At 43.8% G+C, this 27979-nt stretch overlaps 1 protein-coding gene and 1 pseudogene across 2 annotated transcripts in view; both read left to right on the top strand.

Moving 5' to 3' along the window:
• CTDSPL (CTD small phosphatase like) overlaps nucleotides 1–27979 on the top strand; it is a 128677-nt gene that overhangs the window by 20567 nt on the left and 80131 nt on the right. The gene's annotated exons all lie outside the window — the stretch shown is intronic.
• Nucleotides 540–26072, top strand: LOC136382387 (uncharacterized protein C3orf38-like; annotated as a pseudogene).

The raw sequence follows: 27979 nt of genomic DNA, 5'->3' as shown, positions 1-27979 counted from the left end.
TTATATAACAAATTCTGTTTCCTCGAGTCTTGCTATTAACTCTTAAACCTCTTCCATATCCACTTATATATTCTCAATAGTAAAAATGAGAGGACTTAACATTTAGACTATAGGTCAAAAATCCAGTAGCTTTTATCTCTAAAATTCTGGAAGAAGTGATAGACTTCACTCATCACTTACACACTATAGGTATATAACTAAACAAAAACAGAGTTTTAAGATGTTTGTAACTTTCCGCAACCAGCTCCCTTGTGGAAGGTCCATGTTCTCAGTGTAAATACGGTGCTTCCCTAAAGTAAGATTCGTGGCCTTCTGCTCCAGCCAGCCAGCCTGGAACACAACGTTGGAGCATCGTGTTTGTGTTCCTTGATTGACCTCATTGGCCACCACGTCTGCCCGAGGGTTTGTAATACCAGAGGCTATTTGGCAGCAAAGTACCAGCCAGGCACTTCCAGTGCCTGTTGCCAAGGCGCTGGCCCTGTGGGCCTCAAGGGGGGACATTATGGACATCGTCCTCTTCCCCCTTCCTGTGGGTTCAGATGTCGGGTCTCTGCTATGCAGAAAGAGAGGGCTGTCGTAACCTGCTTGGCCTACTGGGTAACGACGAGATCATGGCCCCGCGCAGCCCCACCACCAACCGCCTAGTGTCACCTGAGGACCACCAGGACGCTATTCGTGCAATATTTAGTGTACAGAATGTAGAAGAATTCATGAGGCATAAAAAAGTCCACTGAGATGTCCTATTTAAGAACTTGGCATTACAAGGGATTTTTATACCTCCAGCTACAATCTTATCCAGCATGCAAAGGATTACTGGGGAAAAAGCAATTACATCTGAAATTGAAGGAAGCACCAGAGCCAGTTAAGATCTTTGAGGACATTAGACTCTTTCAACAGCAGGAGAAAGAAGATTTTTAAAAAGCTGAAAAAGTTGATTTTCATTGATTGGGAGAAGAATCCTGTCACTGGTTCTTTGAACTTCTTAATTCTCAAAATCCTTTTCTTGGACCACTGCAGGATGAACGAGGGCGCAGCACTTCTGGCACGATGGCAAGCTTAGGTTTTATTACAACACATACGAACAAAATGTGATAGACAACAAGGAGCAGAAGCTGTGAGCCTTTGACCGCTGTCACTAGTGAAAGAAGCGTATCTTTTTAGTTCCAACCTTGATTCACGCGAATTCAAGTGTGCTGCTTCTCCCCGTGGTCAGGTTATCGCTGGAGTTGTTTTGGCATTTTTGAGCAACAGTTATTATTTTTATTTTTTTTTATTTTTCTGAAGCTGGAAACGGGGAGAGACAGTCAGACAGACTGCCGCATGCGCCCGACCGGGATCCACCCAGCACGCCCACCAGAGGCGACGCTCTGCCCACCAGGGGGCGATGCTCTGCCCCTCCGGGGCGTTGCTCTGCCGCGACCAGAGCCACTCTAGTGCCTGGGGCAGAGGCCAAGGAGCCATCCCCAGCGCCCGGGCCATCTTTGCTCCAATGGAGCCTTGGCTGCGGGAGGGGAAGAGAGAGACAGAGAGGAAGGAGGGGGGGGGTGGAGAAGCAAATGGGCGCTTCTCCTATGGTGCCCTGGCTGGGAATCGAACCCGGGTTCCCCGCACGCCAGGCCGACGCTCTACCACTGAGCCAACTGGCCAGGGCCTTGCAACAGTTATTTTTAAAAGAATAATTTATTGTCCATGCAGGAACACTCAGAAGGGCCTGAGCAAGCAAAGGAAAGGGGGTCTTGGAGACAGGTTCAGGGGTTAGCCTTGCAGGAGCTGCCACTGCTTCTTGCTCCCCTGGTTGCAAGCCTCGTGGGGTCCCTTAGAGCTTAGGAGAAAGAGACAGGCAAGGAAAACACGCCTAGGGCAAAGAAGAGGAGGAGGAGGAGGAAGAGGAAGGCTCTGGCGTGTCCCTGGGAGGGAGAGCGCCCAAACAAATTTTTGGACTCATTCACTGCCCTTTGTGGAGAATACTTGGAAAGTCAAATTTATCAACCTGAGAATGATTGGGGAGGCTTCCCTTGCTACTGGAACATTAATGAAACCAACTATTACATTTGAACCAAGTAATCTAGAGGCCTTTTATAATGTAATCACTTTAAGTGGTACCCTGAAGTACCACATAATGTAAGGCAGGCACTGGATAGGGGAACTGGAGACCAGGCTTTACTTAGTGGAAATGAGGCATTGTTAACTAAAAGAGAATCGAGTGTAAGTAACCCTAGCACTGAGCACTGTATGGTAGTCTATACAGAAATTCTTCCAGATACTACATTGACGTATTTTATTCTGAAATCCTTTTTTTTGACTACAGACTAAGATATTAGGTGAATACTTGCCTCTTTCTAGAGTTCTAGCAAATGTTCTGAAGGCTTAAGGCAATTCATCAAAAAAAATATCCCACTTTAGAATTTTTTTTTAAAAGATGTTTTTAAGCAGGAAAAGGTGCTAAAAAGGCTCTTAAAGATGCTTGAATCTCATAGTATTGGTCATAGTTATTAGTGGCAAATACAGAATCCGCTTAAACTAGTGTAGTCGGAAAGGAGTTTGTCAAAAGATTTTAGGGGCTTGTAGATCTTCTCTTATGGCCAAAGAATCAGATTTGGCCGTTTCATCACCAGGAAAAAATGCTTAACTACACCTTAGAACTAGTAAAATCCACTGCTGCCCCCTCCCCTGCTGCTGATTGAACGTAGAAGCATCAGAGTCACAGTACTTATTCTCTCTTAAACTTGGTGCTCATTTTCTAGGAGCTGCTAGAAATAAAACCAATTCTTATAGGCGTATTTGATTCTCTTTAGGTAAATGCAATGCTCAAGGAGCTGAGGTGAGATCTAGTTAAAAGAGATCTTATAAAAGGAAAATCCTAGATAAACAAATTGAGGCATGTTTAAACAATGACATCATGTATAGCAGTGAAAAGGAATAAACTAGAGCCACATCTATTAATATGGCTAAATTTAAAAAATGTAATGTTGAGGCCCTGGCCGGTTGGCTCAGCGGTAGAGCGTCGGCCTGGCGTGCGGGGGACCCGGGTTCGATTCCCGGCCAGGGCACATAGGAGAAGCGCCCATCTGCTTCTCCACACCCCCCCTCCTTCCTCTCTGTCTCTCTCTTCCCCTCCCGCAGCCAAGGCTCCATTGGAGCAAAGATGGCCCGGGCACTGGGGATGGCTCCTTGGCCTCTGCCCCAGGCACTAGAGTGGCTCTGGTCGCGGCAGAGCGATGCCCTGGAGGGGCAGAGCATCGCCCCCTGGTGGGCGTGCCGGGTGGATCCCGGTCAGGCGCATGCGGGAGTCTGTCTGTCTCTCCCCGTTTCCAGCTTCAGAAAAAAAAAAAAAATGTAATGTTGAACCAAAAGAGGAAGTTCTATAACAACACATACAGTGGATATACCGTAATAACAAGTTTGATAACTTGTAAAAATACTTTCTGTATAGTATATGGATATATGCGTATATTAGAAAACTATAAAAGCATCTTTAGGAATGATGAACAAGTTCATAGAAGTGATTATTTCTGGAGAGATAGGCAAGGGACTGGGATCAGGGAAGGGTGCACAGCAACTTCTGTTGTATCTTTAATGCTTTGTGTTTTTATGAACTATTTTCTTGACAAATACAGCAAAATGTTAAGATATGCTCGATCTCTCTCTAAAGTCAAGACTAAACATTAAAAAAATGTTTAATCCCGGGCTTTAGGGTATTAAGATACATTTTTAAAGCATCTTTTTATTTTTAATATTTCTACGTACTGATTTTAGTGATAGAAAAAGGGAGAGAGAAAGAGAGAAACAGGAACATCGATCTGTTCCTGTATGTGCCCTGACCGGGGATCGAACCAGCAACCTCTGCGCTTCAGGACATCACTCTAACCAACTGAGCTATCTACCAGGGCAAGATACTTTTTTTTTTTTTTTTAGAGATTACATCTTTCACATAGAGGTGAATTCAAAATAAGTGGTAAAAATGCAGTTATTGAATTTAGTTGGGTCTTTTCCCTCTAGGAAAGTGTTCAGGAAGATATCCAAAAAACTTGGTCATTGAGCTTTTCAGAGGGGGTTCAAGTGACCCTCAGTGCGCACACAGACTTTGCCAGGTTGTAAGCTGGAGCCAGGTCACACCCCAGTCCTATTATGTTTCTCTCAGGTGACCTTCCAAGGGGTGTCATGAGTGCTTGGTCTAGAGCCAAGTTGGCTTTGTGTAGAGTTCTGGCCACAAAAGTCCATGTTGGTTTTCAAATGTTCTGTTTACAAATGTGTAGTCAAATAGCCTGGGTGTCATCAAAGGAATGATTTGCTTGACTTGCCAACTCTACCCCGTTATCGTGGGAATTTATTTTGGGAATAAAGGAACTGAAATGTTTAGTCAATTCCTTTATATTAAGCAAAGTGAAATCACATTGGAAGGAGAACAAAGAAATGTGTGAAATGCAAAATCAAGAGGAGTCGTCTTAAAAGAAATCAGCTGAAAGAGTGTTTGAAGACTAGTGGCATCCCTAACACAGAGGTGCCCCCGACTTTGAACTGGTGGGGTTTCCCTTTGGGCTCTAGCTCCGGTTTCCCAGCAGTCTGTGCTGCCTCCAGCGCTGTTCTTTTTAGTTCAGGAATTTTTAACCTGGAGTCCCCAAATCCCCAAGTGGTGCATGAATAGACTTCAGAGATAGTACATCTTAATTTTTATTGACCTCTAACTAAAATTTAGCATTTTCCTCACAGAGGTGGTTGACAACAAACCACTGTTGTATTAACAGTGCCTGGAACTTTTTCATTATGTCCAAAACAGATAGGTCTGTAATTTTCTTTCCCCTTACATGTCCTTGTGAGTTTTTGATGTTAAGGTATGCTAAGCCTCAAAAAATAAACTGGAAAATTATATTCTCTGAAAGAATTTGTGTAAGGTTGGTATGATTTCTTTCTTAAACATTTAATGAAATACATTGGTGAAGCCCTTGAAGCCAGGAAGTTGGTTGGTTGGTTGGTTGGTTGTTGTTTTTTATAGTTAGGTTTTTAAATATAGATTTAATGAACTTAACAGAAGCGGGACTATTCAGATATTCTTTTTCTTCTCAAATAAATCTTGGCAATTTCTTTTTCCTGGGAATTTGTTCATTTCATGTACGTTCAGAATAATGGGTGAAAGTTGTTCAAAATATTCTCTTATTTTTTTAATGGACTGTAGACTCTGTATTGCTGTCCTCTTTTTTTATTCTTGATACTAGGTGAAATTTTGAAACATTAACAAAACTTAGGGCTCTTAAGGGTTTAGGAAAATGGCAGCCATTGATACGAGTTTAAGTTAGTACAATCTTTCTGGAAGAGTGTTTTACAGTGTATATCAAACATAAAAAGTAGGTATATTTTATCCAACAATCCCTTTAAAGGAATTTGCCATAAGTAAATAATGGCAAATTTTTGCCATTTTCACAAATGGAAAAATATCCACAAATGGAATTCACAAATTTTCACAAGTGGAAAAATATTCAACACAGTATAATCTATAGCAGCAAGAAATAAAACCAGCTTGTAAACAAATTAATAGAAGATAGGAAAGTGATTTTACTTACATTCACTAGAATACCTTCCTTAGTTAGAAAACATGATTTTGACATGGAAAGGTGCAAGTCATAGAAGAGCCTGTACAATGTTAAATACATACGCTTCTGTGTTAAATATACACTTCTATATGTGAGTGTGTATCTAAAAAGCAATTTGGAAGCATGGCCACCAAATTTCTAACAGTGGTTATCTATGTAAGGGGTAGGATGTTGGGTAACAGTTATTTTTGTTTTGCTTCCTGCATTGTTTAAAATGTTTGCATAAACATGCATCACTTTAATGAAAATAGCAAAACTCTAAAGGGTTTGGCAGTAAGAAAATGAGAGGGTGTTGGGGGAAGGGAAGGTCAAAGCATTTTTCTTGCATGATGGAGGAGAGCTTGAAGTCTAAAAGAAAGAAGGAATAATCAACTTGAGTAAATCTTTTAGAAACAGTAAAAGTTTTAGAAAACTTTTTACACAGGGGCCAGTTCACTGTCCCTCAGACCGTTGGAGGGCTGCCACATACAGTGCTCCTCTCACTGACCACCAATGAAAGAGGTGCCCCTTCCAGAAGTGTGGCGGGGCCGGATAAATGGCCTCAGGGGGCCGCATGCGGCCCCGCCCATGGGTGGCTCTAGTTTGGGGACGCCTGTTTTAGAAGGACAGCAAGGGCTGGTCTCAAACACAGCAATATTAGACTTAAAGAGACAGGATGACATTTCTGTCCAGAAAAGAGGAAAAGATGATTGGAGAGAGGCAGAAATTCACAGGGGGAGAGAAGGGAAATAAGAATGTTCATAACTGGTGGCTGCCAACTTCTTAGTAAAACTGGGGGTAAGACCATCTGCACGAAGGAGGAAGAGAGCGGATCAAGGGTCTTGAGGAAAGTGGTAAGGTCTCCATAGAATTGACAGTAGGATTAAGATTAAATGGGGTGTAGACAGCTGAGCTGACCTGGGGGCCGTAGTGAAACTTTTGTAAGAGAACCCAGTGGTATGCTAGGCAGCTTTTCTCTAGGAGGAAGACTGTTTTTCTCTAGTTGGTACCAGGCTTAGCGGAGCTTCAGAGAACACTGGGCTTAGAAGCCATGATGCTTGGCAGGCAAGTGAAATCAAAGAATACCAGTAGCCTGACCTGTGGTGTCAACCTGGAACGCTGAGGTCACCGGTTCAAAACCCTGGGATTGCCTGGTCAAGGCACATTTGGAAGTTGATGCTTTCTGCTCCTTCTCTCTCTCTCTCTCTCTCTCTCTCCCTCTCTCTCTCTCTCTCTCTCCCCCTCTCTCTAAAAATAAATAAGTAAAATCTAAAAAGAAAAGAGTACCAACAACTGGCTAGTAAGTTGGAATGTCGACATCCAAGAAGTCGGAAGTCAGGCGTCCATGGTCAGAATGAGTTTCAGAGTTTGACATGTTATAGGAGATCTAGGGCACCTGCAGGTCTGCTAGGTGGCCATGGGTGTGGGGGAATGGTCCAAAAATCGGGATGGTCAGAGGGCTGTGATGCTGGGAGGTTCCGTGGTCTTCCTCATGGAGGGCAGCATTTCCCAGGATGACGACAGGAATTCTTTTGGAGAAGATTTTGAGGCAGATACTATGAGATGGGCTTCAAGGGCAGAAAGCAGGCGAACTCCTCAGAGAATGTTTGGTGAAGAGAAAGTCCGAGTCCTGGTCCGGAGCCACTGTGGGGTAGCAGGGAGTTTGCTGGCCTCTGACCTCCACTCCTGCCGACACCCCGGGCTCCCCTAGGGGCAGAGGAGAAAGCCAGGTCTGCACTATAGGAGGCTGGCAGGAGGAGGGGTCCAGGAAAGGGGAGCTGCTCTGCAGAAGCCTTTTTAGCAGAGGGGTGTCGATGGGATGCAGATGAGCTGGTAAGAAGTACGGGAAAGGGGGTTCTTAAGAGAAACGGACGAGTGAGAGGAGGGGCTCAGGCGCAAAGGGATGAAGATGACTCGCTGGTTTCCCAAAGGAAGTGCTGAACTGTATGTTTTTGTTATCGCAAAGCAATATCTGCTCACTACCGAGAGAACAGAAAGTACAGATAAGCAAAAAAACAAGTAAACTGAAAGAACCATAAAAACTACCCACGATCCCAGGGTCCAGGAGCTCTTCCATCGATCCATTCCTCCCCCCCTCTTCCCACGGCCACAGACCCAGGTCAGGGCCACATCATCATCTCTGGAATAAGCCGCCCTCTGGATCACCAATGTCTCCCGAGCTGGCCCACCAGGCCAGCCCCAACCCCTCTCCCGCTCTTCCCACCCTGCGTGGGCCACCCTGTCTGTCGTCTTCCCAAATCACCCCTTCCCACTGTCGCTCCTCTCGGTAGTTTCCCTCATGCTCTACATTGCCTCCCTGGCTTCCAAGGGCTTCGGGAATCTGGAACCTGCTGACCTCCCACCCAGGTTTTCACACCTTTTCCTTCACTTAGCCCAGCCTCGTTTCCCTCCCTGCTCCCCTGCCCCCTGTCCTCACGTCTGGCCCCTCCCCTCACCGTGATGCCTGCCCTATCAGGATGGCCACCGCAGTCCAGGCCCCGCCCCCCCGCTGTCAAGCCCAGTGCCCTACTCCAGCCCGTACTGGCCGGTCTTGGCCCTTCCAGGTACTCATCTGACCACTCCTTTTAGGACCTCAGCACTTCTGTTTGAGTAACAACTCAGGCATGGCGAGTTGTTAGGTGCTCTTAGGTAGGAAGCACGGGATTCTTATCTGGAAGGAACCTAGTCCCATGATGTTACTGATGGGGAGCCTGAGATTCGCAGAGGCCAAAGGACATCCCCAAAGTCAACCAGCAAGCTATTAGGAGAACTGGGACCTAGAACCCTGATTTTCAGACCCTAAGGCTACTTGAATTGAATATTGCTTTTATTTATTTATTTATTTATTTATTATTTATTTTGTATTTTTCCAAAGTTGGAAACGGGGAGGCAGTCAGACAGACTCCCGCATGCGCCCGACCGGGATCCACCCGGCATGCCCACCAGGGGGTGATGCTCTGCCCATCTTGGGGCGTCGCTCTGCCGCAATCAGAGCCATTCTAGCGCCAGAGGCCACAGAGCCCACCTCAGTGCCCGGGCAAACTTTGCTCCAGTGGAGCCTTGGCTGCGGGAGGGGAAGAGAGAGACAGAGAGGAGGAGAGGGGGAGGGGTGGAGAAGCAGATGGGCGCTTCTCCTGTGTGCCCTGGCCGGGAATCGAACCCGGGACTCCTGCACGCCAGGCTGACGCTCTACCACTGAGCCAACCAGCCAGATCCTTGTATTGCTTTTAATGTACATCTCTTTTCTGATGCCTGACATGAAACCACAGAGCCCCAAAGCAATGGTTTTCAGTGTTTGGAATGTATCAGAATTACCGGGGGATATTTCTAAAATCCAGACTTCTAAGCCCAATAGTGGAAAGCCCTGATTCAGTAGACCCAGGGTGGGACTTGAGTATCTGCATTTCAAACAAACAAAATACCTCCCCAGATGATCCTGATATAGGGAGCCCAGAGGTCACCGTCTGAGAAGTACAGCTCGTACCTTCGGTGTTTGCTTCCTTTTTGAGTTCCCTGATGCTGTCCGTGTGGATGCCTATAGGCCTTTCTGCAGCTTCCCATCTTAGGAGCAGGTTTGGGTTAGCCCACAGTCTGATTCCCACCCAGAATGTAACACCCACAGCTCAGTGTTGTAGCCTGGGTACCTTCTCAGGTTCAAACTGGCCTGGGGCCAAGCTGCTGTCTTTCCCGGGAGCCAAATTATTTTTCAAAGCACTTTGGGGCATACCTTGGAAAAATAGTGAGCGTAGTGGAATTCTTGTTGGAAACACCCCATTTGCCAAGGTGTTTCTGAGCACCTTCTGTAGTGTGGATGCCCCAGCCTCCTTGGCCTGCCAACTGCCAATGCCACAGGACACTCAAGTAAACCAGAGCCAAGCATGTGCCCAGAGCCCTCCAAATCCCAGCACGCGCAGCCCTGGACCAGGGGGACAAGGAGGGAAAGCAGTTTGTGCCACGATCCGGGCGAGACTGTGGACACACGGCCTGCCTGGCTTTGTATTTCCATCCCACCATTTGTATCCCTTTGCCTCTGTTTCCTCGTCTTTAAAGCGAGACTAAACATTAGAAAAATAATATGATTATATATAAAAATAAAAATAATTCCTAGCTGGGAGAATAACAAATAAATGCGTGTAAAGCGCTTGAAATAATGTTTGGCACATAGTTACGTGGCTGAACAAGGGACTGCAATTAATATAATTATTTCATGAAGACGGTGATGAATTAATGGGACTCTACAGAGGTGACTCACTACTCTACCCACTTACCAGTCTGCGAGTTATGAATTCCCTCCTTGTTGCACAAGCGTAGATCAGAGGACTGGTGAATAAAGTAGTAATAGCTCTATAAAATGCTGCCTGAACCTCTGAGGACAATGAACATATGCTAGGTATTTTCTAGCAATAAGGTCAAGCCTTGCATAATTTAAGGAACAGACAGAAGTTCAGCACTTGGGTGCTTTGAGAAGGTGGCAGTTACATAACGGGCTGCAACCACGCAGATGAGCAGAGCCAAAGGTGGGAGGGCGGGTGCTTTTAAAAGCTGTGTTACTGCTGGAGTGAGGGGTGCGAGAGATGAAGGACTCAGAGCAGCTGCAGTCCGCATAAAGTAACTGATTCTGGGAGATCCGTGCACGCGCTGTGCCATTTGGGGGGCACATGTTGGCTGGACAGCAGGAAAAACAGCTCCCGACATTTGCTATCAGGCTAACACCAATGGGAGGTATGAAAGTCTGTCCTGTGTTTGCCATATTGCCAGTGTTTCCTCACCCCTTGGAAGGGTTTTTAAGCTAAAAGTAAGATTGCATCAGTCTCTAAAGTGACACAAAGCTGAATTAATTCTCTGAAATCATATGTTTTATCAAACTTTTCTGTGAAAAGAAAGAAAGAAAGAAAGAAAGAAAGAAAGAAAGAAAGAGAGAGAGAGAGAGAGAGAAAGAAAGAAAGAAAGAAAGAAAGAAAGAAAGAAAGAAAGAAAGAAAGAAAGAAAGAAAGAAAGAAAAGAAACGCAACTACAGAGTTGTCAACACGGCACCTTCCTGCATCACATGGCCAAGTTACCTGGTGCTTCAGACTTAGAGGGTGCCACACCTCGGAGTCCAAGCACGGGAGAGCCCTGGGTGGTGTTAGAAAGCAGGTTCCAGTGGCTCAGTTCTGTTTTGAGATGAGAGATGCTAGTCCATGAGCAATTAGGAAGTGATCTCAGGTGCTGGCCACTAAAATACTTCTTAGACAGCCCTATTTGAATTGTGCAATATTTCTTTAAAGGAAGACTGATTTATTTAAATAAATAGACTGCTTGGTGTTTGTCACAACATACGGTTCAAACTTCCAGAGAGCAGACAGCCGTTTTGTTTCTGGGGCTATCTTTAGGCCGGGCATCATCCTCATCTCCTTGGAGGAGCCAGAAGAGTTCATTCATTGCCCAAACATGTTAGAGATGATGCTCAAAGCAGGGCTCTTTAGATCTGTGGATGGGGAGAGGACTCGAGGGGGCTGCCGCCAGCCAGACCGGGCTAAAAGCTTTGGTTCCGCCGCAGCCCTGGCCTTACCGAGAAGTTGCTGTGGAATGAGTCCCTAGGAATGGATGAGGCCAGGAAAACTTTCTCGGATTGAAATCTATAATCTTAAAATAAGTAATTTTTTAATATTTACAATGAGCAAAATTTGAGATTTATTCTTTTCTTTTCTTTTTTACAGAGACAGAGAGAAAGTCAGAGAGAGGGATAGATAGGGACAGACAGGGACAGAGAGATGAGAAGCATCAATCATTAGTTTTTTGTTGCGACACCTTAGTTGTTCATTGATTGCTTTCTCATATGTGCCTTGACCGCGGGTCTTCAGCAGACCGAGTAACCCCTTGCTCGAGCCAGCGACCTTGGGTCCAAGCTGGTGAGCTTTGCTCAAACCGGATGAGCCCACGCTCGAGCTGGTGACCTCGAGGTCTCGAACCTGGGTCCTCGGCATCCCAGTCCGATGCTCTATCCACTGTGCTACCACCTGGTTAGGCAAGATTAATCTCTTCTTTGTTATTGATGCCTGCCCAAGCAACGTGGGGATCAGAATGCTAGCTTGATGTCTAGGTGGCAGGCAGTAGTCAGGAAGGTAACTGGCTACCACCTTTATTTTTTGACGTAAAACCTCCTTAATTTAGGACATGGACCACCCAGTGCTATCTAGGAAGACGATGACTCTGAAGTCTTGCTGAGCACAAATGTGTACGGCGTTATTTTGAATATCAAAGTGAAATATTTTTAAAATTTATTGAGAGAGAGGAAAGGAGAGAGAGAGAGATAGGAATGCCAATCTGTTTCCTGTATGTGCCCTAACCAGGCATCGAACCAGCAACCTCTGCACCTCCAGACAACACTCATCAACTGAACTATCTGGCCAGGGCAAAAGTGGAATTTTCATGATAAAGTTTTTTTAAAGTGAATATTTGAGAACAAGAAGGAGACCTCAAAAAATAAAAGTATAACTAATTTAAATTATTTTTAAATATAATAGGGCAAAAAACATCAGTGAGTTTGCAAAGGTAAAACGAAAAAATGAAGAGATAAAAAATAGAGGCGAGGCCCTGGCTGGTTGGCTCAGTGGTAGAGCGTCAGCCTGGCGTGCAGGAGTCCCGGGTTCGATTCCCGGCCAGGGCACACAGGAGAAGCACCCATCTGCTTCTCCACCCCTCCCCCTCTCCTTCCTCTCTGTCTCTCTCTTCCCCTCCCACAGCCAAGGCTCCATTGGAGCAAAGTTGGCCCAGGCGCTGAGGATGGCTCTGTGGCCTCTGCCTCAGGCGCTAGAATGGCTCTGATTGCGGCAGAGCGACGCCCCAGATGGGCAGAGCATCGCCCCCTGGTGGGCGTGCCAGGTGGATCCCAGTCAGGCACATGCGGGAGTCTGTCTGACTGCCTCCCCGTTTCCAACTTCAAAAAAATACAAAAATAAATAAAAAAATAAAATAGAGGTGAAATAATAAATAAAAAATTTAAATGACCTGTCTAGACATTTCAATATCTGACTAATAGGAATTCCATGCTGAAAGAATACAGAAAATAGAGAAAAAGACATTATCAAAGAAATAATAAAATATATAAATCATTTCAAGACTGAAGGTCAAAACTCTCAATATTGAAAGATGCCTGGTCCCATGAATTGGGAAATAAAAAGTATTTAACCCATGCCAAGACATATCATCAACATTTAAAATTTCAGAAATGATGAATTATAAAAGCTTAGAGAGGGAAAACTTGTTACAAACAAAGGAATGAAAATCAGATGCTATCAGAGTTCTTTACTACTGGAAGCTAGCCTGACCTGTGGTGGTGCAGTGGATAAAGCGTCGACCTGGAAATGCTGAGGTCGCCGGTTTGAAACCCTGGGCTTGCCTGGTCAAGGCACATATGGGAGTTGATGCTTCCAGCTCCTCCCCCCCTTCTCTCTCTCTGTCTCTCCTCTCTCTCTCTCTCTCTGTCTCTCCCCCTCCTCTCTAAAAAAAAAAATGAATTAAAAAAAAAATAAAAAAAAAAAATACTGGAAGCTAGAAGATAATAGAACAAATTCAACAGTATCCTGAGAGAACGTTACTTTCATTCTAGAACTTTTATACTCATTTGAATTTTCAGTCAAGTGTAGGCATAGAACATAGACATTTTTAAATCTGCGGGGCTCAAAATTTTGCTTCCTGTAGATCCTTTTCTAGGAAACAACTAGAATACTTTAGAAAAATGAGGAAATAAATTAAAAAGAAGAGGAGAACAGAATTCAGAAAGCAGGGAACCAACATAGGAAAACAGCCTAGAGAAGCCCAATGTGTTTAAAAAATAGGTCCAGTGACCTTGGAATTCACAGATTACCAGATATACTTGACCATATATTTGGAAAATAATAATTATTTAAATTGATAGTTCAGATAGAATATTTGGAAAATTCAAATGTAAGTGCATATGAAAGTGAATAAATAGGCCCTGGCCAGTTGGCTCAGGAGTAAAGCATTGGCCTGGTGTGTGGAAGTCCCGGGTTCAATTACTGGTCAGGGCACACACAAGCAGAAACCATCTGTTTCTCCACCCCTCCCCCCACTGCCCCTGTTCCCCTCCTGCAGCCATAGCTTAAATGAACAAGTTGGCTCTGGGCACTGAGGATAGCTCCAAGGCCTTGCCTCAGGCACTAAAAATAGCTCAGTTGCCCAGCAATGGAGCAGCAGCCCCAGATGGGCAGAACATCGGCCCTAGAAGATGGTTGCCAGGTGGATCCCACTCAGAGCACATGCGGGAGTCTGTCTCTGTGCCTCCTTGCCTCTCATTTGATAAAAAAAGAAAGAAAGAGAGAAGGGAGGGAAGGAGGGAGGGAGGGAGGGAGGGAGGGAGGGAGGGAAGGAAGGAAGGAAGGAAGGAAGGAAGGAAGGAAGGAAGGAAGGAAGGAAGGAAGGAAGGAAGGAAGGAAGGAAGGAAGGAAGGAGATAAGTAAATAAAATAAATATGGAAATGTTAATGCAAAGAAAAAAATTGTACAAGGAAATAAATATCAGAATAAAGTCCTTGGCTTTTCGGTGAACAGTTCTTCACACAGTAATATAAGGGATGGGGAAATGTGGTAGGCAGTGTCAGGAGCTAAAATCTAAACTTATAACAGGAAGTTAATAGATGAATAGATAAGCCAAGGAATGGCAATATTAACATATTTGGTTAAAAAGGAACTAAAAGCATTGAAAAGTATTTGCTTCAAAGTAGTGATTTTCGATATCAGTATTTTTGAGCAGCCTGATTTAAAATGTGATTTTGTTTTCTATGCTAAAAATGAAAATAAATTTAAAAGGTCAAAAGTTTGACCATCAATGAGAAACTCATCACCTACTGTCATCACCATCATGCTAGATGGTAGCACACAAAGTCTTGATCAAATCTGGACTCCCTGTGTCCCGGTTCTTTGTCACAGGATATATCCTCCCTGTCCTTTGGCAGGTGACTGAGCTGTCTCCTGCCAGAGTCATACCAAGTTTCAGATGAGGTTAGAAGGCTGAGCAGGAGTACATGTCTCATAACAGGAAGGGAGGAAGGAGGAAGGAAGGAAAGAAGAAAATCCCTTGGTAGATGAATTTAGAAAAGAATTTGCCACTTTGCTATTGAGACAGCTTCGGGGAAATTTTATCTGAAACGCAACTGAACATGGCATCAAGTGACGGTTCCACTCCTTCACCACCTGATGCTTGCTGGTGTGACTCGGCAGTGTGTCTCCAGGCCAGCCCCAGGGAGCAGGGTGAACCAGTGGGCAGACCAGGCTCTCCCAATCCCACCCCCGCTCTGCGATGCGGTTGGGGTGTTGTAATGTACTCAAGTTTCCAGGCTGGCCCAACCCGGTGGTCAATATAGAGAACACAAACTGGACCAGATTACCCTCCATCCTCACCCCACACCCAGGGGGTCAACTTCTTTCCAACCACCACTGCCGACTGCTGACTGAAGCTCAGTCTTGTCAGAAGTCTGGGGCCTGCCTCGGTTCAGACTAATCAATGTCTGGGCTCACTGAGTCTGGTTAGAATTGGACCACCCAGATCATGGCAATAATCAAGCAGCCATTCACTTCTCTAAACCCTATGCCTGTTGACCAGCGCTCTCTGAAAGAAGTGATTGTACAGGGAAGAGCCTTTCTAATCCTACACACAGGTGTGCAGGGCACCAGGCCAGACACGGCGAAGACGCAGCTGCTTGTGTAAACTGGCCTGCATTAAAGCCCAGACTGTCCTCTCTTCTAGACTTGGAGTGCCATTTTACAGTGAAAACGGCTGTACTAAAACTTCTATTTGGGGAGGACCCCTTGTACTTTAAATTAGTTGCAGTTTAACCTGTCTGTAGAAATGTTTTCCTTCGAAAAGAAAAGGATCTTTTATTATTATTTCTTAAAGATTTTATTTATTGACTTTACAGAGAAGGGGGCAGGGGACAAGAGATAGTGGCTTCACTCTAGCTGTTCGTTGGTTGCTTGTTGTATGTACCTTGAATGGGCAAGCCCAGGGTTTCGAACCGGTGACCTCAAAGTGTTCAGTCAGTGCTCTATTCACTGCACCACCACAGGCCATGTTAAAGAATCTTTTATTGGCCCTGGCCGGTTGGCTCAGCGGTGGAGCGTCGGCCTAGCGTGCGGAGGACCAGGGTTCGATTCCCGGCCGGGGCACACAGGAGAGGCGCCCATTTGCTTCTCCGCCCCTCTGCCGCGCTTTCCTCTCTGTCTCTCTCTTCCCCTCCCGCAGCCAAGGCTCCATTGGAGCAAAGATGGCCCGGGCGCTGGGGATGGCTCTGTGGCCGCTGCCTCGGGCGCTGGAGTGGCTCTGGTCGCAGCATGGCGACTCCCGGAGGGGCGGAGCGTCGCCCCCTGGTGGGCAGAGCGTCGCCGCCCCGTGGTGGGCGTGCCGGGTGGATCCCGGTCGGGCGCATGAGGGAGTCTGTCTGACTGTCTCTCCCTGTTTCCAGCTTCGGAGGAGTGAAAAAAGGGAAAAAAAAAAAAAAAGAATCTTTTATTTTTTTAGGTAGTGAACTATTTTTAAAAATCTTTTTTTGTTACACAGCATGTTTATTATATGCTTGTAACAGATGGAAACAATAAAAAAATATGTTAGGCCCTGGCCGAGTGGCTCAGCAGTAGAGCATCAGCCTGGTGTGTGGAAGTCCCGGGTTCGATTCCTAGTCAGGGCACACAGAAGAAGCGCCCATCTGCTTGTCCACTCCCCCTCTCCTTCCTCTCTATCTCTCTCTTTCCCTCCCACAGCCAAGGCTCCCTTGGAGCAAAGTTGGCCCAGGCACTGAGGACGGCTCCATGGCCTCCACCTCAGGTGCTAGAATGGCTCCAGCCACAAAGGAGCAACAGCCCAGATGGGCAGAGCATCGCCCCCTCGTGGGCATGCCAGGTGGATCCCGGTCAGGCGCTGTGGGAGTCTGTCTGACTGCCTCCCTGCTTCTCACTTCAGAAAAATACAAAAAAAAAAAAAAAGATTAGAAAAGGATAATATATATGTGTGTATGTAGTACTTTATACAACACATATACACATATGTATGTACATATATATAACATGTACACACATGTTTTCATAAACAACTATGACTACACATACATAATTACTGTTCAACAAAAATGACATTTTTGCCTACAAAACAGAACTTGTTTTTTTGCTTATTTACATGTATTCTAGACATCTTTTCATGTATAGATCTTCCTCATTTCAGGAATATTCTTTATACAGATATACTTGGATTTATTTGTTACCTACTGATGAACATTTAGATTCTTTTGATATTATTAGTACCCTTAACTCTGAAGTAAGACGGCCTTAGTTCAGATATCACACTTATTTACCTTGTGTCCTTTAGCAAGTTATTTAAACTCTCTGTGCCTCAGTTTCCTGATCTGTAAAATGGGGATAAAATTGTCCTTACAGCTTCCCTATGAAAAAAAAGCTAAATGAGGTAATATGTGTATACATGTAATGCACTTAGCATATTATAATAATGATAATCATTTATTGAGTACTTACTATCAACGAGGCACTGTACAGATAAACAAATATACTGTTTTTATGTGTTAGCCTTATAACAAATTTTCATATCTGTAAAGGCAAGTACTACATTATTATTATTAAAATGAAATTAACTATTTCTGTTCATTTACTCCTCCAGGTAAATTTTAAAATCAGCTTGCCACCTACTTCCCATCAATATGACAAGTTTTTTATAATCCAGTTGGCGTTTTAAAGGGTGTCTCTACTTTTAAAGGTTGCCAGAGTAGAATGACCTTTGCTTGGACGTGTGTCAAAGAGAACTGGATGTTCACATGGTGTCCTTCCAAAGCCACCTGACCATGGGAAGTTCATATAATTTCCCTGAGCAGCTGTAGCTTCCCTGCCTGTAAAATGGGAGCGATGATCGTAAGAAAGCACTGCAGCGGTGCCTGACACTAAATAAATGTGCTCGCTTTGGAGGCAGGGATGTTTACTTGATCTTCTGGTCTGTTGTCATCAGCACCATTTCCAGTGGCAACACTGAGACGATCCTCAGTGCAAAGAGTTTGTGTCAGAGCGAGAGCAGCGGTGTGTGAGCAGGATGGAGTTTAAGGCCCCTGCTTCCTGTGCAAGGCCAGCTGAACATTTACGACCAGGGAAGATTAGCCAAAAGGGAGGAAAGGGAATTGGGACAAACATAGGCCATTCCATTGTGCCGGCGTGTGCCACCAACCACGGAGTGGGCTTCCTGCTGCAGGATACAGCTGACCTTTGGAGAGCCACTGTCTGGGCGAGGCTGCCCTTTTGCAGGACAGAACACAGCTGTTGTTTAGATGTCAAAGGCTGGTTAATAACTGAGGTTGGCAGTCAGCTTGGGATGTTCACAGTTTGGAAAACCGTCTGCTTCTGGGTTTAAGGAAGGCCAGTATGAAGGGAATCTTTGTTTTGTGTTACCAACAGGTTGTTTGGTAATCCTTCTTTGAACAAAAATTAACACTTAGCAGCAGCTTTAAAAAGTATTAAGAGAACTCATAAAAGAGCAGATGTGCAGGAGAAGGTCAGACTTCCAGAGCTCCCGGGGGAACTATTTCTCAGCTAACAAGTCCAACAAATGTGTTAATTCAGGTTGAGATTTCTAATGCAAATATTGACTCAGTCTCAATCTTTGCAGTTATTTCTCCGACTTGAATGTGTTCTTTCAGGATATCTTTGCCTATATGTTTTCTTTCCTCTTGCCTAATAGTTTGCCCACCTTTATTTTGAACTCTTAGCAAGTAAGTTTTTAATGGTCAGTTCTGAATTCTTTCTCTGGGTCTGAAAAAATGCTTAGGAGTGAAATTTAACTATTTCTTCATTTTCCTAGTGGCATAATTGTGGGAAAGGAGAGAGAAGAAGAGACAGATACTTTAATACAGAAAATCTTGGCAGAATGTAAAAGACTCAGATTACATAAAAATAACTTCTTACTGACTATTCAATATTAAAGGAAAACTGAGGACAGATTTTGTTGATTCCTCCCAGTTTGCTTGGTATTTTAATTACTATTTAAAAACGTGTTTTAAAGTTTCTATGAATTGGTGTGTAAACTGCTGCATGCCTAACTTTCAGTATAAAATTAAAAGTTATGATTAAAACATATGATGAATATAATATAGATTTACTTTACCTTCATTCTTGGAGGATATTTTCACTGGATATAGAATTCTAGGTTGAGGATTTTTTTCCCCCCAGATGCTGTTATACCATCTTCTGGCTTCAGTGGTCACTAGAATCATTGTTACCTGCATGTAAGGTATCATTTTTCTCTGGCTACTTTCAATATTTTATTCTTTTTATATTTGGGTTTTTTTGTATTTATCCTGCTTGTAGTTCATTGAGATTCTTGAATCTATAAATATGAGTTTTATACCAGATTTGAAGAATTGTTAGCCATTATTTCTTCAAATATTTTTCTATCTCATTCTCTCTCTTCTCCCGGGACAACAGTTACACCCATGGTAGACTTTTTTATGTTGTCCTAAAGGCCTTAAATCCTATTCAGTCTTTTTTCAATCTTTTTTCCTCTCAGTTCTTCAAACTGGATAATTGCTATTGGTCTATCTTGAAGTTCACTGACTTTTTCCTGTATCATTTCCCCATTCTGTTCAGCTCATCTAGGAATTTTTTTTAAGTTTTAAATACTTTATTTATTTTAGTTGTAGAACTTCCAATTGGTTCTCTTTTATAGTTCCTATTTCTCTTCCCAGGTTTCCTATAGGTTTCATATGTTCTTTTATGCCATTGAGCATAATTATAATAGCTGCTTAAAAATTCGTATCTACTAATTGCAACATCAGGATTATCTTGGGGTTGTTATTGATTGTCTTTTTTCTTGAGGATAGGTTGCATTTTCCTATTTCTTTGTTTAATTTATATTGTATTTTGAACCTTGCACTGTTGTTATGGACAATCTGGATTCTATTCTGCTGAAGAGATTTATTTGGGAGCGGGGTGAGTTGTTGTTTATTTTGGTTTGCCTTAGCCAGCAATTAGCTTAGTTGAACTAACACCACGAACTCTGTCTCTTGGGAAGCACCTCAGTTCTTGGCTCGGCTATTTTATTCCTCACTAGGTTGCTTAGAGGCCTCCGCATACATGCGTGGTTCAGCAGTCAGCCAGAAAGCTGGGCAGAGCTTTCACATGGAACTTGAGGCTCTTGCTTTCTGACTCCATACTTGGTGGGATTCCCTCTTCTCTTTCCAGTGGCTGTGGTTGTACTGAAATCTGTCCCCCAGGTGTTCATGCTTTTGACGTTGGAGTTTTAGCCACCCAGTCTGGCACTGACTGAAGCCTGTCACTGGGCTAAAAGCTGTAAAATTGAGAAACATATCTAGGTCTTTTCTTCCAAGTGTCAACTCTTCTCCAGAATCTACCTAACTTTTTGTCTTTCTGCAGTGCCTTTAGATGGGTGTTTCTTATATTTGGCCTCGCGTTTACAGAATTTATAGTTAGTCCAGGAGGAGCTTACTTGACTATACAAGAAGTAAAACCGACAATATACTTTCTAAAGAACATTTAAAATACAAGCTGCTTCTTCCCATAATTAGTTTGAATGAGCAAGTTTGAAATATATCTATAAATAGAGAAAGACATGGAACTTGAAAACTTCTAATGGACGCTGTTAGTTTTTGGACCTTAATTAACAGTACTACTATTAACACCCAAATAAATAGGCAGCATAGTTCATTGTACACTTCAACATATCAGTGAGGTACCAAAACTTCTTTGTCATGTCTTTAATCAAAGCTCTTTATTTAATTTTAGTCAAGTAAAGTCTTACTACTTATTTTCTTTAAGTGGAAAACTTTAGTCACTGTAAGAAGGACATGATAAAGATAAGAGCATAAATCAGTGAAGTGAAACACAGACAAAAACATAGAGAATATTCATAAAACTAAATGTTTGGTTTTTTTTAATATAAATAAAAATTAAATATAGAAAGAGCATGCAAATGATCAATATCCAGAATAAAAGAGGGGTTATCCTACAGATGTTAAAAAATTAGTAGGGCAATATTATGAACAACTTTATGTCAAAAAACTCAACAACTTAGATGAAGTCTACACATTCTTTGAAAAATACAATTCATCCAAACTGATACTAGCCTGGCCTGTGGTGGCGCAGTGAATAGAGTGTTGACCTGGAACACTGAGTGAGGTTCCCGTTCAAAGCCCTGGACCTGCCCGGTCAAGGCACATACGACAAGCAACCAATGAACAACTAAAGTGAATTGCTTCTCTTTCCCCCACCTCCCTCCTCTCCCTCCTTTTTCAGTAAAATCAATATATAAAATATCTCACATATATATACACACACACACACACACACACACACACACACACACACACACACACACACATATATTTAAATTTATACAGTCCCTGGCCAATTGGCTCAGTGGATTGAGCATCAGCCCTGCTGTATAGACAGACGTCTTGGGTTTGATTCCTGGTCAGGGCACACAAGAGAAGCAACCATCTGCTTCTCTCCCCCTCCATCTCCCCTTTCTCTCTCTCTCTTTCCCTCTAGCTGCCAGTGGTACAGTTGGTTCGAGCATCAGCCCCGGGGCTGAGCAGAGCTCGGCTGGTCTGAGTGCATCAGCCTCAGGCTCTAATAGCTCAGTTGATTAAAGCATCAGCCCCCACGCGGGTTGCCAGGTGGATCCAGGTCAGGGCACATGCGGGAGTCTGGCTCTCTATGTCCCCTATTCTCACTTAAAAAAAAAAAAAAAGTCATTTCAAATCTTAAATCAATCAAAACCCTTCCAACAGGAATTTGGAACTCTCAGACCATGTTGGTAGGGATGTAAAGTGTTATAATCACTTTGGGAAAAAGTCCTTTCTTATCTAATTATACTGCTCACAAAAATTAAGGGATATTTCAACCCCTAATTTCTGTGAGCAGTATAAATATAAACCTCTTTGACTCAACAATTTTACTCATGGTTGTTTAAATCTATTTTGATAAATAAACATATGCATCACCTAGGTCAATAGGAAATCGATAGGAAAAGGGTACACAAACACTATACTCATACAGTGGAATACTGTTCAGCAATATCCCAGGGAAGATTACTAATACATGCAACAACATGTATAAGACGAACAACCATGCTGAATGTAAGAAGCCAGCCACAAAAAGAGTACATACTGTATGATTCCATTTATATGAAATCCTAAAACAGGCAAACTAGTCTGTGGTGGGGAAGAGGAACAAACCGGTGGTTCCATATGGAGGAGTATATATTTGTCTAAATTCAGGGAATGTATAGTTAAGAGGTGGACATTTCATTAAATACAAATTTTACCTGAAAAGAAAAATTAATATTAAAATTTTTTAATCTATTTTTGAGAGACAGAGAGAGAGATAGTAATTTGTCGTTCCGCTTATTTATACATTTATGCATTCCTTGGTGGTTTCTTGCATGTGCCCTGAGCGGAGGACGAACCTGCAACCTTGGTCTTTGAGATAAAACTCGAAGCAGCTGAACTCCCTAGCCAGGGTGAAAATGTAATACTGTGTTGTGGTTAATGGTAGGCATGCTGAGCTGTTTAGGAGAAGAAGAACGATATCTCTAGTTCACTTTGAAATACTTCCAAGGATTAGATGGGTTGATTGATGGATGGACAGAAGAATGATAGGTGTATAGATAAGTGATAAAGCAAGTATGGTAAAATGTTCATGGTAGAACCTAGGCTGCCTTAAATGTGTTTTGTTGTATATTTGAAAATCTTTATAATAAAATGTTGGGAAGAAAAGGTAAGGAAAAAGTGTGCTTTTAAGTCCATGTACACAGAATTACTGAAGCGACGTTAGTTGACTCTTCATTGGGATCGGCTTTTATAGTCAAGAAAAATGTGTTGTGCTGGCCGGGTTGCTCAGATGCTTAGAGTATTGTCCTGATACACCAAGGTTGCAGGTTTGATCCCCAAGCAGGGCACATACAAAAATCAACCAATAAATGTATAAATAAGTGGAACAACAAATCGATGTCTCTCTCCCCCCCCCCTTCTAAAATTAATAAATTTAAGAAGTGTGTTATGCATACATTTGTTCTCAGTTTTTTAAGAGCTACTATAAGCAGAGGATCATAGAATAATGAATATGAATCAATCATTTCTCCCTGACCTCTGGAAACTTGCAGTATATAAAACAAACATTCAAATAAAAGTGCAAAACAAGGTACATTCTCTAACAGAGGTATAGACAAGCTGGTGTATTTGTTCAGGAAGGTGAGAGCATATTAGGTTATAGAAACCGTTGGCCCTGGCTGGATAGCTCAGTTGGTTAGAGCATTATCCCGAAGTACAGAAACCATGAAGGCTGCATAGAGGAGGGTATATTTTAGATGCGATCAGGACAGAGGGCTGCAACAGGGGAGACAGTATCTCAGGTTCACAGAGGAGCCTGTGCAGATATTTGGAGAGATATGAAATAAAGCTACAAAGGTGGGTTTTATTCAGTAGATCAGAGGAAGACATTGTGTCTTTGGGCAAGGGAGGGAGATTAGGTTTCAACATTAATGTTATTTATTGGTCTCTAAAAATTCTGAAGGCCCAGGAGGGAGCCCCACCCCTACTTACTGTGTGGCTTTATTCTAGTCATCCCCCCTTTGGAGGGGTACCCAGGCCCAGACTTTAAGTTGAAGGAGTCAAACTAGCTGATCTCCACCGTCCCTCCGATTCTATATAGCATTCTCTGAGTCAGATGGCTGCTTGAAAAACTTGTTGTCTAGATTAAATATTTCCCCTTGCAACGCTTTTTGTTCTGTTAGCCAACTCTTTCTTTATTATATAAAGTCTGGATTGTACTTGAGATGTAGTACAGATTCCATGTTCAGAGAGGCAGAGCTCAGAAATGGTTGCTGTATGGTAATCTTATTTTTTGCAGAGTTGTAACATTTCAAGCTGTTGAACTCCACATTATGAAAAATGGCTGTGTTGTTAAGCCAGATGAGGGTCATAGGGGAAGCCTTGCAGCGCTTGTCTCAAATGGGATTTAGTAGTTCTGTATATGTCACAGATGAGTCTGAATAATCTGAACTTGAATTTAGACTCTGCACAGAATGCTTATATCATTCTGGTAATTCCCAAGTGCAAGGAAATGAAGTCTCGAAATTGTATGAGACAATACAATTTCTTTCGTTGAGAAGAAAATCTATGATCGTGTGAGTTTTGAGAAGAAAACCTATTGTCGTGTGAGTTTTTAATTATGGTTTTATCATTATCTCTGATGTACTAAGTATTGAATATTTTGATCTTTGGCCCAGGGGGAAAAAAAGAGTCCCAAACAATATATTGAACCATTGGGTGAGCGATTTTAAAAAATTAACTTTTCATCTCTAAGCATTCAGGTCTAGCTAGACATCTGTGTCAAAAATAAGACAAGATGCTGGAAATAGTATTTACAGGAGTGTTATGTGTTGTGTGATGGAGGAGCACAAGCCTTTGGGAGGAGAAACAGCTAGAAAGGTGGCCCACAGCACTCCCATCGGTAAGTTTGCCCCTGCTCTGGGACTTCGATGACTGGCTTAGACCCAGTTCCAAAGACACAAGCTTGATCCTTTATGGAGGGCTGGTTATACAGATAGCTCTGTTGCAGAGAAAACGTGTTTCTGAGCATGTCATTCACATTTCATCTCATTAGAGAGAAAAACCAGGTCCTGACTTCATCAAAACCATTTGAACGAACACCAAGCCACACTTCTGCAAGTGTCTTATATATCTGTGTTCTGAATTGGGCAAAGATGGTTCGTATTCCGCTTTATTGATGGAACGAGTCTAGAGTAATTTCAGAACCACCAGGGTCTTTTACCAGGAAGGTCTTCTCTCAGGGAAGCTCAGTGAGAAAGAGGTCTCAGGTCAGAGCTGCTTCAGAGGAGGAAGGGATGGGCCCCCAGACCCAGGCTCCAGCAGAGGGAGGAAGCAGCTCCGCTCTCCTGGGAGAAGACAGTGCCACACCAGAGACTCTGCCATTTTAGAAATATTTCACTGAAATGTTCGTTTTCTGGCTGTTAGCAAGCAACATGTTTAGACTCCAGATATCCTGTCCAAATAATGAAAACTATGTCGCAACTTCTGTCATGAGCACAGTTTCGCCTCTCCTCCACTTCTTTATAAGGATTTTTCTTATGGCTATAAATGGAACTATAGAAATCTTAGAAATATAGAGAAGTGTCAAGATAAGAAAGCCATCCATAATACTGCAAGTTAAAGATGTTAACCACTGTCAGCTTTCCAAGATTTTTCTTCTTGCCTTTTTAATTTTGTTACATATGTATTTGCATAAATATTATAACAGAATCTTGGGAAACATGCCACATGTGTAGTTTAGCATGCCAGCTATTTGTCACCTAACAAGAATTTTTCCTTAAGGAAAAATGAAACACTGCCATTTGTGACAACATGGATAGATCTTGAGAATATCAGGGCTGAACGAAATTAAGTCCTGTGGAAAAGTCAAGAACCATGTGATTTCATCCCTATGTGGGATATAAAACTGAAAGCAACAAATGAACAAACAAAAACTCATAGATACAGACAACAGGATGGTGGTTACCAGAGGGAGGGGGATGGGGTTAGTAAAGAGTAAAGGGGGTCAAATATATGGTGATAGAAGATTTGACTTTGGGTAGTGGGCACACAATGCAATATACAGATGATGTGTCATAGAATTGTATACTTGAACCTACTATATAATTTTATTAACTAATGCCACTCCAATAAATTTAATTATAAAAAAAGAATTTTTCCATGTTATAAAAACCCTTAGAGAATATCGTATTTGATGAGTACAGAATGTTTATTTCTTTTTTTTTCTTTTTTTTTTTGCATTTTTCTGAAGCTGGAAACAGGGAGAGACAGTCAGACAGACTCCCGCATGCGCCCGACCGGGATCCACCCGGCACGCCCACCATGGGGCGACGCTCTGCCCACCAGGGGGCGATGCTCTGCCCTTCCTGGGCGTCGCCATGTTGCGACCAGAGCCACTCTAGCGCCTGAGGCAGAGGCCACAGAGCCATCCCTAGCGCCCGGGCCATCTTTGCTCCAATGGAGCCTTGGCTGCGGGAGGGGAAGAGAGAGACAGAGAGGAAGGCGCGGCAGAGGGGTGGAGAAGCAAATGGGCGCTTCTCCTATGTGCCCTGGCTGGGAATCGAACCCGGGTCCTCCGCACGCTAGGCCGATGCTCTACCGCTGAGCCAACCGGCCAGGGCCAGAATGTTTATTTCATTTTGCAGACGTAACATCACTTTTAGAATAGTACCTTATTATTAGATATACTGTACATGCTGTTTCCAATGTTCTGTTGTAAAAGTGGCAGTTGTCTGTTGTATTAGGAGACACACTTCTGTGTCTGGGGAAGGAGGAGAAATGGGAGTTTGCCACAGTGCCTGATCCGCTAACTGAACCTGTTTAGCCCTCCTCCAGGACCTCTGACTGGCTTCCTAGGTGTGTTCCAAGGAGACCTGGGTCCAGATTGAAGGGACAGGGAGGGGTTACTCAGATCCACCGATTACGCCAGGGGTCACTTTGTATCTGTGCCGCTCTTCCCGGGGACAAGCAGGCTCTGGGAATGGGAGTTTATCTCACTGGACCACTCCTCTAGCCCTTCCTTACTCTCTCTTCCTCAGAAAGAGAGACACCTCTTTCTGGGTTTCTGTTTGTCTTTGGTCTAAGGTCTGAGGTCTCCTAAAACAGGAGATTTAAGTGGCTTGGCTTAATAATAATAGTAGTAGCACCGGCTAGTATTTATTGGGCATCCTAATATGTCAGGTGCTTTACGTACAGCATCTTGTTACATTGCCAGACTCCTTGTTCTGAGAGCTAGAGGTGGTGTCTGTAAAGTATTTTTCCCCGCCGAGAAGGAAGGAAGAGGGCCGAAGCCGCAAAGTGTAGAAATAATAAATGGCTTTATTGAGTACAGAGCGCACACCCCGCCCGGCAAGGTTCCCTGGCCCCGAGGAAAGAAAGAGAAATGGAGGTAAAAAATGGAGGCTAGGGAAGTTGCACGGATTAAACCGCATGGGAGATATTTAAAGGGTCCCTCTAGGGAAGTGGAGCTACTATGACTTGGTGAAATTTCACTGGCTGGCAGACGATCGCTTCTTTCCAAATGGTTCCTGGGAAGCTTCCTTTGGCGGGCTTGATTGTGGGCGGTCCTAGCCAAAGTGGGCGGGTCTGAGTTCCTACGTGACCATCCCTCTATTATCCACCGACCTTACAGTGTCGTCCTGAGAAAATCGGCAATCTGGAGTTGTAGAGATTTCGGCGAGATTCCCAGCTTCACCATTTATGAGCAGCTCTGTGACCTAGGCAGGCGTATCAGTTAAGAATGCCTTCAGCTGCCAATAGTGAAAACCCAATCAAGAGTGGCTTAAACAGGTAGATGGTTATTTTTCAGACATAATGAGGATTCTGGAGGAAGCCAGTTCAGGGCTCATGCAGTGTCATGAGAGACCCATCCATTCTCTTAATCTTCCTACCTGTGCCGTCCTTGGCACATGGCTTTCATCTTTACGGTTCCAAGATGGCGGCTGCGTTGTGAGGTCTCATATCTGAATGACCCAGGCAGGAAGAAGTAGAGAAGGAGGAGGCGTATAGGGGAGAGGGGAGTTCAACCAGGAAAGCAAAAACTTCTTTTGAAACTCAGCTTATGTCTCATTGGCCAGCCTTTGTCACATGGCCACCTAGCTATAAGGTTCGCTGTGGGAGAAGTTTTAGCTGGGCACACTGCCATCCCTAAAGAGACCAGGGTTCTGTTAGCAAGAGAGACAAGAGAATGTTTGATGGGTAAGCAGCCATCAGTGTCTGTATCAGCAAGCCACTTAATCTCTTTGAAGCTCAATTATTCCTCTAGTAATAATTCCTCCCTATTCTAGTCAGGCCCTTTGAATTTATAAGAGGTGTGCCCAGTTTGCCTCGGGGGATGAGAGCTGCTTGTGAAGATGCCCAGGGACATGGGCACACTCAGGCCAGTGACACACAGTGCATTCCCCGTGGGTTTCTGTACTTCCCAGCCAGCCCATTGGTACCTCGCCGTTCAGGATGTCCCCAAAGCTCTGGGGACTCCCTGTCATGCCCTCCGTTTAGAATTGGGCATCTGTGGCTAGTGGGTATCTGTGCCCCCTTCTTTGCTCTTGCTTCTGCTCCTCTCTCTGCGGCCTCACCCCAACTGTGTTTTCTCTGCTGCTACTGCCGCATCTCTCTCCCAGCACACCCCCAGAAGGAGACAGTGTCTTGGATTGGTCAGCCACCACTCAGTGAGGAGCATCACAGTCAGGCAGTCTTGCGCCAGGCTATCCCGGCGGTCACCAGTCATCCTTTAGTCACAGGACACACTGTGGCTTCTTTCCTCGACAGAGACTCATGGCTATGGCGAGAGCTAACA

This window comes from Saccopteryx leptura, chromosome 10 (assembly GCF_036850995.1).
Source record: "Saccopteryx leptura isolate mSacLep1 chromosome 10, mSacLep1_pri_phased_curated, whole genome shotgun sequence".
Lineage (NCBI taxonomy): Eukaryota > Metazoa > Chordata > Mammalia > Chiroptera > Emballonuridae > Saccopteryx > Saccopteryx leptura.
This window is presented reverse-complemented; position numbering and strand designations above follow the sequence as displayed.